Source organism: Podarcis muralis, chromosome Z (assembly GCF_964188315.1).
Source record: "Podarcis muralis chromosome Z, rPodMur119.hap1.1, whole genome shotgun sequence".
In the NCBI taxonomy this organism is placed as follows: Eukaryota; Metazoa; Chordata; class Lepidosauria; order Squamata; family Lacertidae; genus Podarcis; species Podarcis muralis.
The window spans coordinates 10,515,132-10,532,909 of record NC_135673.1 but is presented as its reverse complement, the minus strand read 5'-3'; the positions used below and the strand labels follow the sequence as shown (position 1 = coordinate 10,532,909).

The 17,778-nt window shown below is 46.5% G+C and overlaps 2 protein-coding genes across 2 annotated transcripts in view; one reads left to right on the top strand and one right to left on the bottom strand.

The window, feature by feature from the left end:
* Positions 1-2,058, bottom strand: part of GSN (gelsolin) — a 61,713-nt gene extending 59,655 nt beyond the window's left edge. The window contains exon 1 of the mRNA XM_028714928.2: positions 1,906-2,058. The gene's annotated coding sequence lies outside the window, so the exon portion shown is untranslated. The remainder of the gene's footprint in view (positions 1-1,905) is intronic.
* A 14,484-nt stretch (positions 2,059-16,542) lies between these two features.
* Positions 16,543-17,778, top strand: part of RAB14 (RAB14, member RAS oncogene family) — a 35,613-nt gene continuing 34,377 nt past the window's right edge. Inside the window, exon 1 of the mRNA XM_028714193.2 lies at positions 16,543-16,848. The gene's annotated coding sequence lies outside the window, so the exon portion shown is untranslated. The remainder of the gene's footprint in view (positions 16,849-17,778) is intronic.

The window sequence follows — 17,778 nt, the reverse complement described above, 5'->3', positions numbered from 1 at the left end:
ATGTTTCTGGGAAGCCCGCAAGCAGGACCTGAATGCAATAGCACTCTCACTTGCAGGTCCTAGCAACTGGCATTTGGAAGCTGACTGCCTCCCAACCGTGGAAGCTGAACATAGCCATCGTGGCTAGTAGCCATCAATAGCCTTATTCCCCCATGCATCTATCTATTCTAAGGGTTCCCAAACTCTTGCCTGCAAGGTTTGCTCAGGAGCTCCCCAACATGATTCTGGTTTTGCAGGTTGAAGACAGGAGATGGAACACCCACCGCATTACATATTCACACCAACTTTTACAGTGGTAGCTCGGGTTACATAAGTTTCAGGATACAGACGCTTCAGGTTACAGACTCTGCTAACCCAGAAATAGTACCTCGAGTTAAGAACTTTGCTTCAGGATGAGAACAGAAATCGTGCTCCGGCAGCCCAGCGGCAGCAGGAGGCCCCATTAGCTAAAGTGGTGCTTCAGGTTAATAACAGTTTCAGGTTAAGAACGGACCTCCGGAACAAATTAAGTACTTAACCCGAGGTACCACTTTACATGCAATTTTTACTGCTTCTTCTGTTTCTTGCATTTTATTTTATTGTATTACAATTGGAATTCCATAAAATGCAGCAAAATAGCAGTGTGAAGGAAATAAAAGAAGATAATTTGGCATCTAGCCCAACACATTGCAACTGCTATAATGGGCATAAAATTCATTAAGTGGTCCACCAAGACCCTCAGTGATTTTTAAGTGATGAGGGAACAATTTGGGAACCACTGGTCTAATCGTCTTTTAAAGCTACCCATGTTGGTGGCCATCACTTTTTCCAGTGGGAGTGAGTTCCATAGTTAAACTATGTGCTTTTGTGAAGAAGGACTTCCTTTCATCTGTCCTGAACTCGGCTTCATTGCTGAGAGTGCTATGAGAGCTGGAGGAAAACTTTTCCGTGTCTACATTCTCCACACCACACATCATTTTATATACTTCTATCATGTCGCCTCTTCCCCAGTGCTTCACTGGACAGCCCTTGGTTCTCGTATGAGGAGAAAGGAAGAATAACTTTACTTCCTTCCTTTCTTGTGGCAAAGTCTTGTGTGAGGGAGATAAAAAGAAACAGAAAGGAGGAGGAAGGAAGAGAAAAGAGATAGAAAGAGAAAGAAAAGAAAAGAAAAGAAAAGAAAAGAAAAGAAAATGTTTTGGTCCAATTCTGAGTCCCCACGGTAGACCAAGGATCTCTACACTTCATCAAAGAGCATCTTGTATCCTACGGGCTCAAACCTCAGAGGGAGCGATTTGATTGGCCGCTCCTCCTAGCCTTCCAGCACCCTTTTGACAGCCCCAGATTGTTTCACAGAAGCCTCAACAAGTGTTGCAGATAAGCTAAGGAGCTGCGTGTGATGAAGGGGAAGGTGACCCAGCTGTGTGTGTGAGAGAGACCCATATCAAGAGAGTACTAAACTGGAAATCCTGCAAACAACGACCATCCCAATCCACGTATCAACGCCCCCGCAAAGCGTATAGCGCACCCCACCCCCGCCCTCCACTCTGCCTCTTCCCTGCCTAGTACACGCCGACTCCCTAAACTTCTGGTTCTCACGGACCGTGGGAGTCCGCGAAAACTTCTATACCGCAATAAATCTGTTCGCTTTTAAGGGGCTCTTGGGTCAAAGCCTTGATGATTTCTTCCAAGTTGCGGATACAGCTCGACCCCCCCCCCCCAAAGTAGCAAGATCGCGCCCCCAACCCACATAATTCCCACCCCATCAAGAGCATCTCCCAGACCCAGAGGGGAGGGACCGACACGTCAGATCGCCCGGAGGAGGGGAAAGGAGGAGGGGGGGGACCCCAAACCCGGATCTGTTGCGCTCGTCTCCGCCCCCTCCCTCTCTTTCTCCCTTCCAAGCGGCCTGCTCAGGGGTCTTACCTGGGGTTGCAATGGAAAAGCAAAAAGGAGCTCAAGCTGATTCCAACCCACCGAAGTAAGATACGAGTGGGCCGGTCCGAACTGAGCTCAGCTGAGAGGAAGAAGAGAAGAAGAAAAGAGGGAGAGAGGGAGGGAGGAAGGGAGCGCTGGGCTGGGCTGGGAGGGGCAGGGCATCTTCCGCCTCCTCTGCCTCTGTGCGCCCCGCCCAGGCCACTCAGAAGCGCCTAGGGGTGGAGCATTTTGGTGTTGCAGAGAGCTGGTCCCTGAGCGTCGGGTAGCTGATCTTTCGGAAGGGGCATGTGGGCGGGAGAGACGTGGCGACGAGAGAGCCCTAAGAGTCAGAGCCGTCTAGTCCAGCAAAGCGTCTCCCTTTCCCCACCCGCTCCGGAACTCAGTAATAATAATAATAATAATAATTTATTATTTATACCCCGCCCATCTGGCTAGGTTTCCCCAGCCACTCTGAGCGGCTTCCAACAAAACACTAAAATACAATAACCTATTAAACATTAACAGGTTTCCCTAAACAGGGCTGCCTTCAGATGTCTTCTAAAAGTTTGGTAGTTATTTCTCTCTTTGACACCTGGTGGGAGGGTATTCCATAGGACAGGTGCCACCACTTAGAAGGCCCTCTGCCTGGTTCCCTGTAACTTGGCTTCTCGCAGGGAGGGAACCGCCAGAAGGCCCTCAACACTGGACCTCAATGTCCGGGCAGAATGATGGGGATGGAGACGCTCCTTCAGACTAGTTTTGATGACCCCTTGGATTCCCTCCTACTCAATTTCAATGATTCTGGTCCTCGGGTGGCCTACAGGGACAGAGCATGTGCTTTGCATGCAGAAGGTAACAGGTTCAATCCCTGGCCTTGGGCTGGAAACTAGCCATCCCTGAAAGAAAAGCCACCCCAAGAAAAGCGGCTGCCACTCACCTGTAGACAATACTGAGCATGATGGGATCAGTGGTGTGACTCAGTAGGACAGCTTTCTGTGTTCCTCCTTTTTTCTTTTGTCCAAGTGTCTAGTACAAAGGTAGACAGCCTCTGACTGTGGAGGTTCCATTTAGCATCCCTATTTATACTAACAGCAAACTCAGTTCTCCAGAGGTGGTTCCTTATGTAGCCAAACCAGCATCATACATGTACAAAAGAGAGGTACATGTCGCATGGCACTCAGCATCTGGTGTGTCCTCAGCTGAGTTAATTGGGCCTTCCAAGTAAGAATGGAACTGCCTGTGCCCACTTACTAGGGAGAATAAGTACCACCAGCTCAGCTGGGTCTATAGTACTTCTGAGTGAAATGTGCTACCTTATTAAAGGCAATAAATTTTTATTTTTTATTTATGTGTTTATTACAGTTTTGACCCAGGATCTGATTGATGCACCTCTCTCAGAATAGTTATGCAAACATCTGTTTTCTTGGGGTGAGGAATCTCTTGCAGACAGCTTTGAGACAAATTGGATGTGGTGTTGGCACAGTTCACTATCTTGCTGCACTATCTATTTTCAGATTGCAGGACATGGGACAAAGTGGCTAGCAGCAGAGGGCAGAAATCCAGCTGGTGTAAGGTCTCCCAGGGCAGGTTCCCCAGGAAAAGCTCTGGCTGTTGAAGGGAGAGGCGCTGTGCTAGTCAAAATAGTTGGCAACCCTTCCATGTGATTTTGCTAAGCAGGACAAAAGAAATGTCTAAAATAGTTTGGTATGCTTATGTATAGGAGTAGGCCATAATTGGAAGAGGGTTGAAAATAAATCTGCCACTTACATAATTCCTAGAATTCTGGGCATATACCTTTAAACCATAGTTTAATTTAAGTGTGATGTACAACCCACTATGTTGGCAGCAAAGGTGTGTTGTTGTTTTTTTAAAATCATTTGGAATATTTTGGATACTGAACCACATGATTTGAGTTCTGGGGCATGAACTGAGGACACAATTTCATTGTTGTTGTTGTTGTTGTTGTTTAGTCGTTTAGTCGTGTCCGACTCTTCGTGACCCCATGGACCAGAGCACGCCAGGCACCTCTGTCCTCCACTACCTCTCGCAGTTTGGTCAAACTCATGCTGGTAACCTCGAAAACACTATCCAACCATCTCGTCCTCTGTCGCCCCCTTCTCCTTGTGCCCTCCATCTTTCCCAGCATCAGTGTCTTCTCCAGGGAGTCTTCTCTTCTCATGAGGTGGCCAAAGTACTGGAGCCTCAGCTTCACGATCTGTCCTTCCAGTGAGCACTCAGGGCTGATTTCCTTAAGAATGGATGCGTTTGATCTTCTTGCAGTCCATGGGACTCTCAAGAGTCTTCTCCAGCACCATAATTCTGTATTAAATACATTTATGATCTCAAGAATCCTCATCACAAATAGGCCCAGTTTGCTGCAGCTAAGCTGGTCCAGATCTGGTCCATGCATGAATGTCACGTAATCTGGAACTGCAAAAAGAACAGAGAGGTTTCTTGCATCTTTAATACAAACAGATATATTATGTCTTAAGTTTTAGTGGACTGGAAGAAAACAATTTATCAGATCCATTAAGCATTATCCTCCCCTCTCCTCTAAAGACAGAGGGATAGTGTGGCATAGTGGTTGTACCAGCACTTTGGGGACCAAGGTTCATATCACTACTCTGCTCTAAAGCTCATTGGGTAAACTTCTACTGTACCAATCATCATCTAACCTTCCTCACAGGGTTGTTGTGAGGAGAAAATGGGAAGGTGGAGAACCCTGTGTGTCCCTGTAAGTTCACTGGAGGAAAGATATGATATATATGTAATAAATATGTATTTATTAGATGGGGGGAGGATGTGTTATGAGGTATATATCCACTTAACATGTGGACTCAATGTACATATAGTTCTAAGAAGGGTACAATCTTTTGTGTAGAGCCAGGCTATCCATCAATTAAAAACACATGTATACCTTAGAAAAAGTTTGGTTTATCACACAGAAATGAAAAGAGACAGAATATTCATGTGCTGCTTCTGACAGCAAGGGTGCAAATATGCAGGCATGAAATAATCATTCAGTATATACACTGTAATAAGAATTTAAGATCTCAAATATATACAGTCATACCTCGGGTTACGAACGCTGCGGGTTGTGCGCTTTTGGGTTGTGGACCATGCTGAACCCGGAAGTACCGGAACCTGCAAGTACCAGGTTACTTCCGGATTTCGGCGCTTGTGCATGCGCAAAAAGCACAAAATGACAATGTGCACAGAAGCACTGAATTGCATCACATGTGTGCGCAGACGCGGTGCTTCAAGCTGCAAATGCTGCAGGTTGCAAATGTGCCTCCCGCACAGATCACGTTCGCAACCCGAGGTATGACTGTGAATTAAATGTTCATAAATTTACAAGGCAAACAAATACATAAGTTTGTAAAGGACTTGTCTGAAATAGTACAGGAGAACAATCCTGAAACCATTTTGACGCTCCCAAATTGACCTCAAATGTTTCTCTGCAAGGAGGAAGGAAATGGGAAAGCCTCTCCATATGTCCTTTGCTTACTGGTCTTTAGGGCATCTTTGTGTATGAATAGGGGGAGCCTGTGACCTGGATTCAGGAATTAAAGTATTTACCATCACAAAAGATGGCCAGGCTGCCCAAGTGAGCAATCACTGGCCATTGTCAGGTATCCTGGCAGACAGGATTTCTGTTCTAGACCACCTCTTTCTGTGATATATGAATGAGGTTTTTGGGGATGGTCTTGAGCTACAAAAGTCTATATAAGGGCTTGCAAACCATTGTTCTGGGTTCCTCCTTCCTCCTGCATGTGGGGAGTGAGGACCCTGTTGCAACAGCTTTAATAAAGATCAGACTTACTATTCAATATTCTCTGTTTGGTCTCTGTTATTTTCACCTACCTATAGGGAACCCACTTAAGGACTCTACATGGACTCTTGGATACCCCATAAGGGAAAAGGAGCAGATTTTGTTTACATCAACACACACCTTGATTATAGAGAAAAGGTAAAGGTAAAGGTACCCCTGCCCGTACGGGCCAGTCTTGACAGACTCTGGGGTTGTGCACCCATCTCACTCAAGAGGCCTGGGGCCAGCACTGTCCGGAGACACTTCCGGGTCACGTGGCCAGCGTGAGAAAGCTGCATCTGGCGAGCCAGCGCAGCACACGGAACGCCATTTACCTTCCCGCTAGTAAGCGGTCCCTATTTATCTACTTGCACCCGGGGGTGCTTTCGAACTGCTAGGTTGGCAGGTGCTGGGACCGAGCAGCGGGAGCGCACCCCGCCGCGGGGATTCGAACCGCCGACCTTTTGATCGGCAAGCCCTAGGCGCTGAGGCTTTTACCCACAGCGCCACCCGCAACCCTTATAGAGAATTTTTTTTTATAGAGAAAAAGGGATCCCTAATTATGCCAAAAGTATGGAGAGTGAGTGCAGCAATTTGTGACAGATTCACATGAAATAAAAATAAAAATAGGGGAGGAGTACATGTGATCAATAGGACGCAGGTGGCGCTTTGGGTTAAACCACAGAGCCTAGGACTTGCCGAACAGAAGGTCGGCGGTTCGATTCCCCACAACAGGGTGAGCTCCCGTTGCTCGGTCCCTGCTCCTGCCAACTTAGCAGTTCGAAAGCATGTCAAAGTAACGGTGTTTCTGTGCGCTGCTCTGGTTCGCCAGAAGCGGCTTAGTCATGCTGGCCACATGACCCGGAAGCTGTATGCCGACTCCCTCAGCCAATAAAGCGAGATGAGTGCCGCAACTCCAGAGTTGTCCGCGACTGGACCTAATGGTCAGGGATCCTTTTACCTTTACATGTGATCTTGGAGCAAGCGGAACACAAAGACAGTGATTTGAGATCTGTGCCTTCTCCAAGAGTTAAGCTCCCCTCTTCAGAATCCTATGCCAGGAAGGCAACAGCCTCGCACCCATTCTTTGGTCTGTGAGCCAGCAAAGTGAGGAGTGGTCCTTCAAATCACAGTGGAGCTAAGAGGAGTTCCTGATAGGGTTCTGAGCTGACTTAGAAAATTCAGGCTTTAAGTATAGTTTAAACCCAAATAAGCTCTATGGAAATGGGAGAGGGCTTTGTTTAGTGAGTGAATAACAACACACCCAAGTCCTTTGAATTATTGTTTCTTCTTTCTAGTGCACTATTCATAGAATGTAGTCTTAGAAGAGACCTCTAGAGTCATCTAGTCCAAATCTTTGCAAATGCAAGAATCGCAACCAAAGCTTCCATGACTGATGGCCATCCAACCTCTGTTAAAAACCTCCAATGAAGCAGAGTCAATTTATAGGATGGGAAACTACTATCCTGATTCAAGCCTAAGCAACAATTTAAATCAACAGCATAGTCTATTGCCACAAACAGCTAAAAACATGATGATGCCATAACAGGCCTGGGTTTGAATTTGTTAGTACAGTGGTGCCTCGCAAGACGAAATTAATTCATTCCGCGAGTTTTGTCGTCTTGCGATTTTTTTTGTCTTGCGAAGCACGGTGTCGGGAAAGTTTTGGAAAAGCTTCAAAAATACCAAAGTCTTTAAAAACCGCAAAAAAGGCTACCACACCGCGTTCTATGAGTTGCTCCTCGAAGTCAAGTCGCAACTGTATTAACGGTTTTAAGAAAAAGGAAACAAACTTGCAAGACGTTTCCGTCTTGCGAAGCAAGCCCATAGGGAAAATCGTCTTGCGAAGCAGCTCAAAAAACAAAAAACCATTTCATCTAGCGAGTTTTTTGTCTTGCGAGGCATTCGTCTTGCGAGGTACCACTGTATTGCTGAAACTCACTTGTGCATCCTATTTAAGCAACAGGGTCCCCCCCCCCCATGGTAATTGTCAGGGTTAGTAAAAAGGACATTGGAGAGAGGTGGAAAGATTTGAGTTGCATCTCAAGCAAGGAAACAAACAGAAACAAAGATTAGCAACAGGTGAAGGTTTCTAGAAACCACAAGACTTATGCAGTGGAGTTGAAGGCCCCAAGAAAACCCATCAGCAGCAATTGAAGGAGAGGGAAGTGGTTTGATGAGGGCCTAACATTTTCTGTGTGTTTAAAATAATTTCCCACATGTCTAGCTCTTTCATCACATATATATACCACTTCCTCATAGTTGCCTCAGGCACTCAGTGGTGGCTCATATGCACTGGAGACTATTTCCCAGGGACAGTCCTGGAATTACAAAAGCCATTGTTGTCCCACCCCCGGCTCTGAGACTTCTTCCCCTGGGGGTTCCCCAAGTGGTGCCTCCCATCTCTCCTCTGCATCCAGATGGAGGAGTAATTTGATTTTGTTTGCATTTTAATGAGAAACTACCTGATTTGTACTTCTCAAATCAATGTGTGAACTGACATGGCTGTCCTTCAAACGATGCATTTTCCCAAATTTTGCAATGCAAAAGAGTACGGTACATATAAAGAGACATATTAAGAGAAAATTGCATAGGAATGCATATATTAGTGAAAATAGCATATAAATATACATTGTATTAGGAGAAAATGTTTGCAAAAAGATGTATATTAGTCAAATGTGCATATAAAAATGTGTTTACATGAAATTGCTAGTTAATTCTGATGCAAGTTTTTAAGAAGAAACTTGCAAATTGCTGCAAACATGCAAACTGAATTTAAGATTGAGAACATGAGGAATGGAATTGACTGCAGTGTGGAACTTACTTCCAAGAAAACATGCATTGAATCTGGTTGCATGGAACCATTCCACTGGCCTTTTCTGTTCCACTCTTGTAAATCTGTTCAGGATTTTAATCCTGTTCAGCCTAGCGGAGATATTTTCCACTGTGCTGTGTTTGCAGAAGGCTCAGCCTTCCTCCTCCTCTTTTGAAGGTGTGTATGTGTCTCATAAAAATAAAAACTAATAGACTAAAGGCTGAAGCCATGCCCTAAGGAACACAATAGCGGCTGCATCAGTCCAGTGCTTTTTGAGACAAAGGATATGTTCTTATCAAGACAGAATACCTTTGAATGCTGTCTTTGTTTCACCTTGGCAAGATTAAGAGCAATAAAAACTTTAATGCAGTGTAAGAGCTTAAGAAGAGTCCTGCTGGATAAGGCCAATGGTCCGTCCAGTCCAACAGCCTGTTCTCAGCATGCCAGTCACCAGAGGAGGAACACAATAGCACTCTCCTGTTCAAGATCTCCAGCAATTGCGTACCCTCCAACTGTTCTCCAATGAAAATAGAGACGGTCTATTCTACACCAGAATAGAATAGTACGGGACGTGGGTGGCGCTGTGGGTAAAAGCCTCAGCGCCTAGGGCTTGCCGATCGAAAGGTCGGTGGTTCGAATCCCCGTGGCGGGGTGCGCTCCCGTTGCTTGGTCCCAGCGCCTGCCAACCTAGCAGTTCGAAAGCACCCCCGGGTGCAAGTAGATAAATAGGGACCGCTTACTAGCGGGAAGGTAAACGCCGTTTCCGTGTGCGGCTCTGGCTCGCCAGAGCAGCGATGTCAAGCTGGCCACGTGACCCGGAAGTGTCTCCGGACAGTGCTGGCCCCCGGCCTCTTGAGTGAGATGGGCGCACAACCCTAGAGTCTGTCAAGACTGGCCCGTACAGGCAGGGGTACCTTTACCTTTATTCTACACCAGGAAGCTTCTCCCACATTTGATCTCGCCACACACATAGATGTCATCATCATCATCATCATCATCATAATTTCTTATTTATACCCCGACCATCTGGCTGAGTTTCCCCAGCCACTCTGGGCGGCTCCCAATCAAGTGTTAAAAACAGTACAGCGTTACATATTAAAAACTTCCCTGAACAGGGCTGCCTTCAGATGTCTTTTAAAGATAGGATAGCTGCTTATTTCCTTCACATCTGAAGGGAGGGTGTTCCACAGGGTGGGCTCAACTACCGAGAAGGCCCTCTGCCTGGTTCCCTGTAACCTCACTTCTCGCAATGAGGGAACCGCCAGAAGGCCCTCAGCGCTGGATCTCAGTGTCCGGGCTGAACGATGGGGGTGGAGACACTCCTTCAGGTATACTGGACCGAGGCCGTTTAGGGCTTTAAAGGTCAGCACCAACACTTTGAATTGTGCTCGGAAATGTACTGGGAGCCAATTCAGATCTCTCAGAACTGGTGTTATGCGGTCCCGGTGGCCACTCCCAGTCACCAGTCTAGCTGCTGCATTCTGGATTATTTGCAGTTTCCGGGTCACCTTCAAAGGTAGCCCCATGTAGAGCGTGTTGCAGTAGTCCAAGCGGGAGATAACTAAAGCATGCACCACTCTGGTGAGACAGTTCGTGGGCAGGTAGGGTCTTAGCCTGCATACCAGGTGGAGCTGGTAGACAGCTGCCCTGGATACAGAATTAACCTGCGCCTCCATGGACAGCTGTGAGTCCAAAATGGCTCCCAGGCTGCGCACCTGGTCCTTTAGGGGCGCAGTTACCCCATTCAGGACCAAGGAATCCCCCCCACCCGCCCGCCCCCTGTCCCCCCAAAACAGTACTTCTGTCTTGTCAGGATTCAACCTCAATCTGTTAGCCGCCATCCATCCTCCAACTGCCTCCAGGCACTCACACAGGACCTTCACCGCCTTCATTGGTTCTGATTTAAAGGAGAGGTAGAGCTGAGTGTCATCTGCATATTGATGAACACCCAGCCCAAACCCCCTGATGATCTCTCCCAACGGCTTCATATAGATATTAAAAAGCATGGGGGAGAGGACGGAACCCTGAGGCACCCCACAAGTGAGCCCAGGGGTCTGAATACTCATCCCCCAACACCACTTTCTGGACACGGCCCTGGAGAAAGGAGCGGAACCACTGTATGACAGTGCCCCCAGCTCCCAGCCCCTCTAGACGGTCCAGAAGGATGTTATGGTCGATGGTGTCAAAGGCCGCTGAGAGATCCAGCAGAACTAGGAATATACATGTATACATTTGCCGCCTTGAGCCAATTACAACCTCTCAGCTTAACCTACCTCACAGGGTTGTTGTAGAGAAAAAAATGTGTGAGGGATAATGAAGAACACCTTCAACAGATAAATGGAATTAAATAAAAATTTAGCTGTAAACTGCCTTGAGTCCCTGTCAGGGAAAAAGGCAGGAAACAACAACGGAAACTGAGAAAAATCAGGAACCTACCAGACAGGAAATCCTATTGAGCTCAGTAGGGCATAGTTCTAAGTAAAAATGTTTAGGATTCCAGTATAAGGCTGCCCAATCTCTAAGCCATTCGGTGGGATTTCATTTCTTCACGTGCCAAATTCAGACATACTGCACAAAACTTTTCCTCAACCAAAGTTTGGCTTTCATGATGTGTGTTTTTCTGCTCTTTCTTTTCTACATTATATTCTCTCTCTTTATTGGGAAATACAGTGCTTTTTTCTTAAAGAAATGTTTAGGGGTTACTCTCATTTTCCTACTCATACTGAAATGCTGCCCCTCAATGAGGCCAAACTTAGATTCACAAAATGTTTAGGGGTATGCGTCCCCCCAGAAAAAAGCACTGAGGAAATACAACTCTGCACTGCTATGTTTTGTAATTTTGATTGCATTTTTTCTTGTTTGTACAGTACTTTCAATTTTACAATAATAAAAAACTTAATTTTTTCAACAATAGGTTGTAAATATATTTAGTGGCCTGCATTTTGGTTCTGCAATGATTCTTGGTTTCATTAAGCATCCCTACCTCCAGCTACAGGCCTGCTTTTGCTTCTGTTTATTTAGAAACTGGCCCAGTGATTGAAATATAATCCCATAATGTGCTTGCCATGTGCCACCGTGACCAAAGGCTGCAACTTTTGTTGCTGCACATTTTTGTTTAGCTTGGCATATGTATGTGTTTAATTCTAAAACTTGCCAGTTGAACCTCTTGACTTCTCTAAAGCCCAGCTTTTATTTTATTTTTCACTCTGTCAAAGCTGATAGTTTCTTCTGCAGCCTTTCTGCTGTGGTGCATGACTGCCCTCTAGCAGTGACAGATTTATTTATTTTTTGCCAGAATCAATTCAACCACAATACAACTGATGGTGATCACACAATTGCCTCATTTTCTCATATGATGTTTGGGCACATGTGGCTCATATATTAATCACCCCACATGATCTTCTTACCAGCTTGTGATTCCCTGATGATGTTCTATCATATCTGCCAACACGTTACGTTGTGTTGCTCCGTCGTGAGCTGATTTAGGAGCTGATTTTTGTGAGTGTTTCTGTGTGGTGCAGTGGATAGTGTGTTGGAGTTGGATTGGGTTGATGAAGACAGGAGGAAGGCCCAGGTTTAGATCTTTGTTTAGCCGTAGTGGGAAAGGATTTTGAGGCAGACATCCTGGCCCACACCTAGCAGAATCAGCAAGAGGGCCCACAAACACAGCAGGGCTTGTGTGCCACATTTTGAAGTACAGTACTGTATCTGGGATGCAGGTGGCGCTGTGGGTTAAACCACAGAGCCTAGGACTTGCCAATCAGAAGGTCGGCGGTTCAAATCCCTGCGACGGGCACGTCAAAGTGCAAGTAGATAAATAGGTACCGCTCCGGTGGGAAGGTAAACAGCGTTTCCGTGAGCTGCTCTGGTTCGCCAGAAGCGGCTTAGTCATGCTGACTACATGACCCGGAAGCTGTATGCTGGCTCCCTCGGCCAATAAAGCGAGATGAGCGCCGCAACCCCAGAGTCGGCCGCGACTGGACCTAATGGTCGGGGGTCCCTTTACCTTTACCGTTACTGTATCTAACGTCATGCACATTATCATTGTTAACGGAGAAATCTGAGGGCTCCCTTGGACAAAAAAAAACACAAAAAAAACCAAGGACACCAGCCAGGAATACCAGAGCAAAACAGCAGCCAGTAGGCTTGGTCTTTATTGAAGACTGTTGTGACAGGACTCCCACCTGCCACAAGATGGAACAAGATGGAAGCCCCGAACAAAAGAGCCCCCAAACTTTTATTAGCTGCTTATCCCCATGTTACACCTGCCCCCAAACTACATCACTCATACATCACGGTTACATCATGAAAGGGAAGGTCTAGTGGCAGTAATCTGAGCATCCTGGACCCTGCCCCATGGTTCTCCTTGCCCTCCACCAAACACCCATCAAGTGTAACAAAAGAGATATGTACATTTCCTCATTTTCCAACCAAGTTAATCACACCCTTTTGTCTTCTTCTGGGTTTGTTATTTCTGGAATGGCTACCTGTCTGGCACTCAGGTATCAGGATGCCTGGGATTATCACTCAGGCAGAGGGGCTGCTGAGTAGCTGAGCTTACATGTCTATATGAATTTCTGAAGTTTTCCCTGTTAGCCAGTACATAGATACATTTATCAGTGAATTGTTACATTTGGTATCGTGCATCAAAGGCCCTTTGAATAGATAGGAAGAAACTGTGATTAAGTGTTTTGTGGGGACAAATCACAAAAGTCACAAAAGTGATTGTGCTGATTTTGGTAGTGGGCTGCATGTGCTTGATATCTGCTGGAGGGGCAACCCCCCAACCTATAAATAAATTCCTGCAACACCATCATAACGAGTGCTGGTAAGGAGGTTATTTAAGACTAAAGTCTAACATAATTGAATTGCTTCACTGCTTAGTCAAGAAGATTATTGCAGTTGTGCCCATTGTTTTCTGGACCCTGTCTCTGATAACTCACTGCTGGTCACTATTCCCACCCCACCCCCATCTTTTAAAATACTGATTTTATTTATTTTCATGGAACAGAAGGTAAATTTTGAGAAAACAATTGTTACCACAGTAAACAACAAACAAATTTTCCTGAAAAAACTACAGACTTTTATCATACCATGTGTTACAAGTTTCATTTGATTCCTCTAAGAGATCAAGCCACATTTTCCTATGAGTACTGGGTGGATTCCTGCCACAGTCTGAACAATTTATGTATTCAATAAACGTTTGCCATATGTTATAAAATAAATATGAATTGTGTTTACCCTTTGCTGGTCACGATTTTTGAGAATTGGGAATGCTTTGTTCTAATTTACTAGTTTGAGTTAGACAGAGTTGTCATTCTTCAGGTTTTTTTTATCAGGATGATTGGTCCATCACCACAACATACTTTTTTTGAAGGGACCTTCAGGATTCTATTCCAACCCTGAAGAGCTTCTACCAGTCAGTGTAAACAATACTGAATTCAATATAAGACAGCTTCCTCTGTCTCTCTCCCTCTCTGTCACCCCCGACTCCAGTCTAGTCATTTTATATATAGTTGAATCCCTGGCAGTTGGATTTAGAGGACACCATCACCTTGCTGGTAACAAACTCCAAATTATATTTAATATGATTTGAGCTTTTTGGTTTCCATGCTTATTCAGTATCCAGCTATAGCCTGAAACCCAAACAATACATTATGAGAAATTTGTGGCACCCCCTTCTCCCTTGCACATAGAAAATTAGCAGGTCATGGAGTGGCTAGGTCAAATCACTTCACCTTGAAAGATAGCTTTCTATGTGAACTTTTTTTTGAGGGGGGAATGGAGGAATATTAATGGACCCTTTATTGGGTCCATGCACCACATAATAGCCCTTAATTCAAGGCACCGGGTCAGCAAAACCTTCTTCTTTTAATTATTTTTGAGACTGGAAGCAAGTATGAAATGGATTTTCTATCTGCCAGTTAATTAGCACCCAGAAAACAAAGACCGCTGGAGGATGAAAAAGCACTAATTAACAGGCTCCTTTTGGACTTTTTGGGGTGGAAAAAAAAGAACAAACTTGTGATGACTGGGACTGAAGATTGGGAAAACACTGCTGAGCAGATTGAGAAATAGCTGGATATTATATTGAAACACAGCTAGATGTTATCCTGGAGTGTATATTTTGAATACAGTGGTACCTTGGTTTACGAACTTAATCCGTTCCGGAAGTCCGTTCTTAAACCAAAACCGTTCTTAAAGTGAGGCATGCTTTCCCTAATGAGGCCTCCCACTGCCGGTGCCCTTTCACCGTTTGGATTCTGTTCTTAGACTGAGGTAAAGTTCTCAAACCGGGACACTATTTCCAGTTTTGTGGAGTTTGTAAACCAAATCGTTCTTAAACCGGACTGTTCTTAAACTGAAGTACCACTGTACTTTAAATAATCTTTATGTACATAATTGGTAGATGGAGAATTGGAAGCACTTCTTATTTCTTATCTCTCTTTCTTCTACGAATTCTAATTCTTGTTTTCTTCTGCTAACTCTATATTTATGTTTTCTTCTTTGATGTTTCCTATTTTAGATTAATGAAGATACACACAAGAAGGTAATGGATGGAAGATAAAGGGCCAGGGTAGAGAGGATCTTTGAAGGTGGGAGGCTGGGGAGAAAAGGGGGAAGCTCCCAAGTGGGGGCTGTGAGGGCTCACCCTTCTTGTGTGGAATAAAGGTTAAGACACAGCCTTGATAGAGGGATTTGTATTAATTTCTACTTCATCATCATATTTCTCTTATTCTCTCTGCTTTATTTTAATTTAGCTTAGTTTGGCTTTTATTGTATTCTCTGCTGAAAACTTTCAATAAAAAAATCGATATTTTTTTTTAAGCTGCATTCTTAGGTTGATGTGCAGACCAGTGAGGGTGGGGACGTCTGCACATGATGCCTGTACTGTAATCTGATTTGTTTCCCTGCGATGAACTCTTCACTAAATATGTGATTTTGTAATTTTTACAGCATTCCTGTGATTGAAGCTGTGTTCCTGGAGTGGTTACAAGCATTGCTGCAATTGTTTTATTGCGTTGGGTCACCTTATACTTTGTATTTATATGCTGCTTTATAGTCCTCTTCGCTTTATAAAATTATTATCAATTAATGGTGAAATAACCTCTGGTTGAAAACGCACGTGCGTTTTAACGTTTACCTAAAGCGGGACCAAAAAAATACTGAACTACTAGGAGCTTGCTAAAGGCCGAAATTCAACTTGTAAAGCTGGCACTCAGGAAAAAGCTTCACCCGTTGAATTCCTGCCTACTGGGCCTCCAAGTCCAGAGCGTGACTAGAAATGCGTCAACGTTCGTGCGTAAGAAGTGCAAACAACACACACACAACTTATGGGGGAGGGGCTCCTCCTCCCCCCACAGTAGAGGAGGATGATTTTGGGGCGTGTGTGTTTGCGGAGGCTGAGGGGTCGGGACGAGGAGCCAGCGAGAGGAGCCAACGAGCTCTAAAGCGGAGCCGATTCAGCTCTTTAAAAACAAGGTCTAAGACGCGCCCGCCCACTTCGCGCGTCGTTCGCAAGAGCGCATGCTCCCAAACAATGAAAGAAAAATCCTCCCAAAGGAAACACCGAGACTCTCCTATCATTATTTTTTTTTTTTGCGTGCGCGCAGGCACTTGGCTGTGCGCACGCGCACCCGTCGCGCCTCCCCGAAGGTCAATCTTTCTCCCCCCCCCCCCCAAAAAAAACCCACACCCCTAGCATTGCCCTTTTCCCGCTCCGCCTCTTCTCCTCCGGCTACTTCGATGATTGGTCCCTTTCCTGGTTATTACTGTCAACGGAACTCTTTTTTTTTTGTTTGTTTCTCTTTTTTTTTTTGGGTTGGCATCAGTCGCCCGCCTGTATTCTTTCCGTCTCCTCCCCTCTCCGAGTGAGGCGATTTTCTGCGTGTGTGTGTGTGTGGCCGGTTTTTTTGCGACAGGACGTTGCGGCTCTTCTTCCCACCGCCCCCCTCCCCTCCTCCCGCCCCCCTCCGTCAGTAGTGGGCGGGGAAACCCCGTGTAAGGGGTGGCCGCCATCTTGGACAGAGTGTGTTGTGCGAGCGGATTGAAAGGAGCAGAGGAGGGGCGGTGGCGAGTGGCAGTAACAGCAGCGAGGGACGAGTGGGGGTGGGGAAAAAAAGAAAGAAAGGAGAGGAGCTCGCTGCGCGCGCGCAGACACAGGCCCCCACCTCCCCACCCACAATACCCAGAGCACGCGTAAGGCGGTGGTGGGGCCGGCGCCAGACCGAGTCTCGAACCCGGAACGAGAAGGGGAGGAGACCTCCCTTGTTGCTGCCGCCAGAGCCGGAACCAAGCTGCCCAGTCACCAGTCCCTCGGACCCAGGTAGGTTTGTCGAGGCCTAGCCGGGTTTCGAGGCCTCGCGCGGGGTTGCCTGGCAACCGGAGGCGGGGTGGGGGGGCACTTGACCCCTCCCTCTCTTTACTGGGTGGTGGTGAAGGGGGGCTTTTGAGGGAAGGGTCTGCGTCGAGTCTTGAGGGCGGCTAGGCCTCCTCCGCCTCCTCCTTTGTATTGCGTGTTAGAGGCCTGCGGGTGCCCAGGCCTCCCCTCCCTGCTCACCGCTTTGCAGGTGGGCCCACCACACCCAGCTCCACAGGAAAGGGGGAGGCCTCCGCCCGTGCAAAACCGCCGCTCACGTTTGCCTCCCTTGGAGATGTGCCCTTTTCCTCTCTCTAACTTGGCGGGGTGGGATTGAAAGACTCCCACCCCGGTCCCTTCCCGTTTCACCCCGCCCCTACCTGTGCATGTTTATACGGGTCTTGCTCTTGCACAGGTGTTGCCCTCCCAGATAGGGTGGGCTGGATCCGGACTTGGTCATGTTCAGAGCAAGCCCCACCACCATAATCCTGCGGGGCTTCAGCATCGTTGATTTCAATTGCCAGCTTGAGTTCGATGGGCCTGAGTCCAGGGGGAGGATGTGAGGAAGAGCCCTGCTGGATGAGGCCAAGGGAGGCCTATGTAGCCCAGCCTCTCGTTCTCACAGGGGCTAAGGGGATGCTTCTGGGAAGGCTACAAGCAGGGTCCGAGTGCAACAGCCCTCATTCCTTCTTGTCATCCCCAGCAACTGGTGTTCAGAAGCATACTTGCTCCCAAGAGTAGGGAAGGAACATAGCCATTGATAATCCTACCTTTCATAAATGTGCCTAATCCTCTTTTAAAGCCAACTCAAGAGGCCACCACTAGCTCTTGAGGTGAGAATTCCATAGTTCAGCTCTGGGCTGTGTGAATAAATGATTTTGTTCTGCTCTGTCTGGG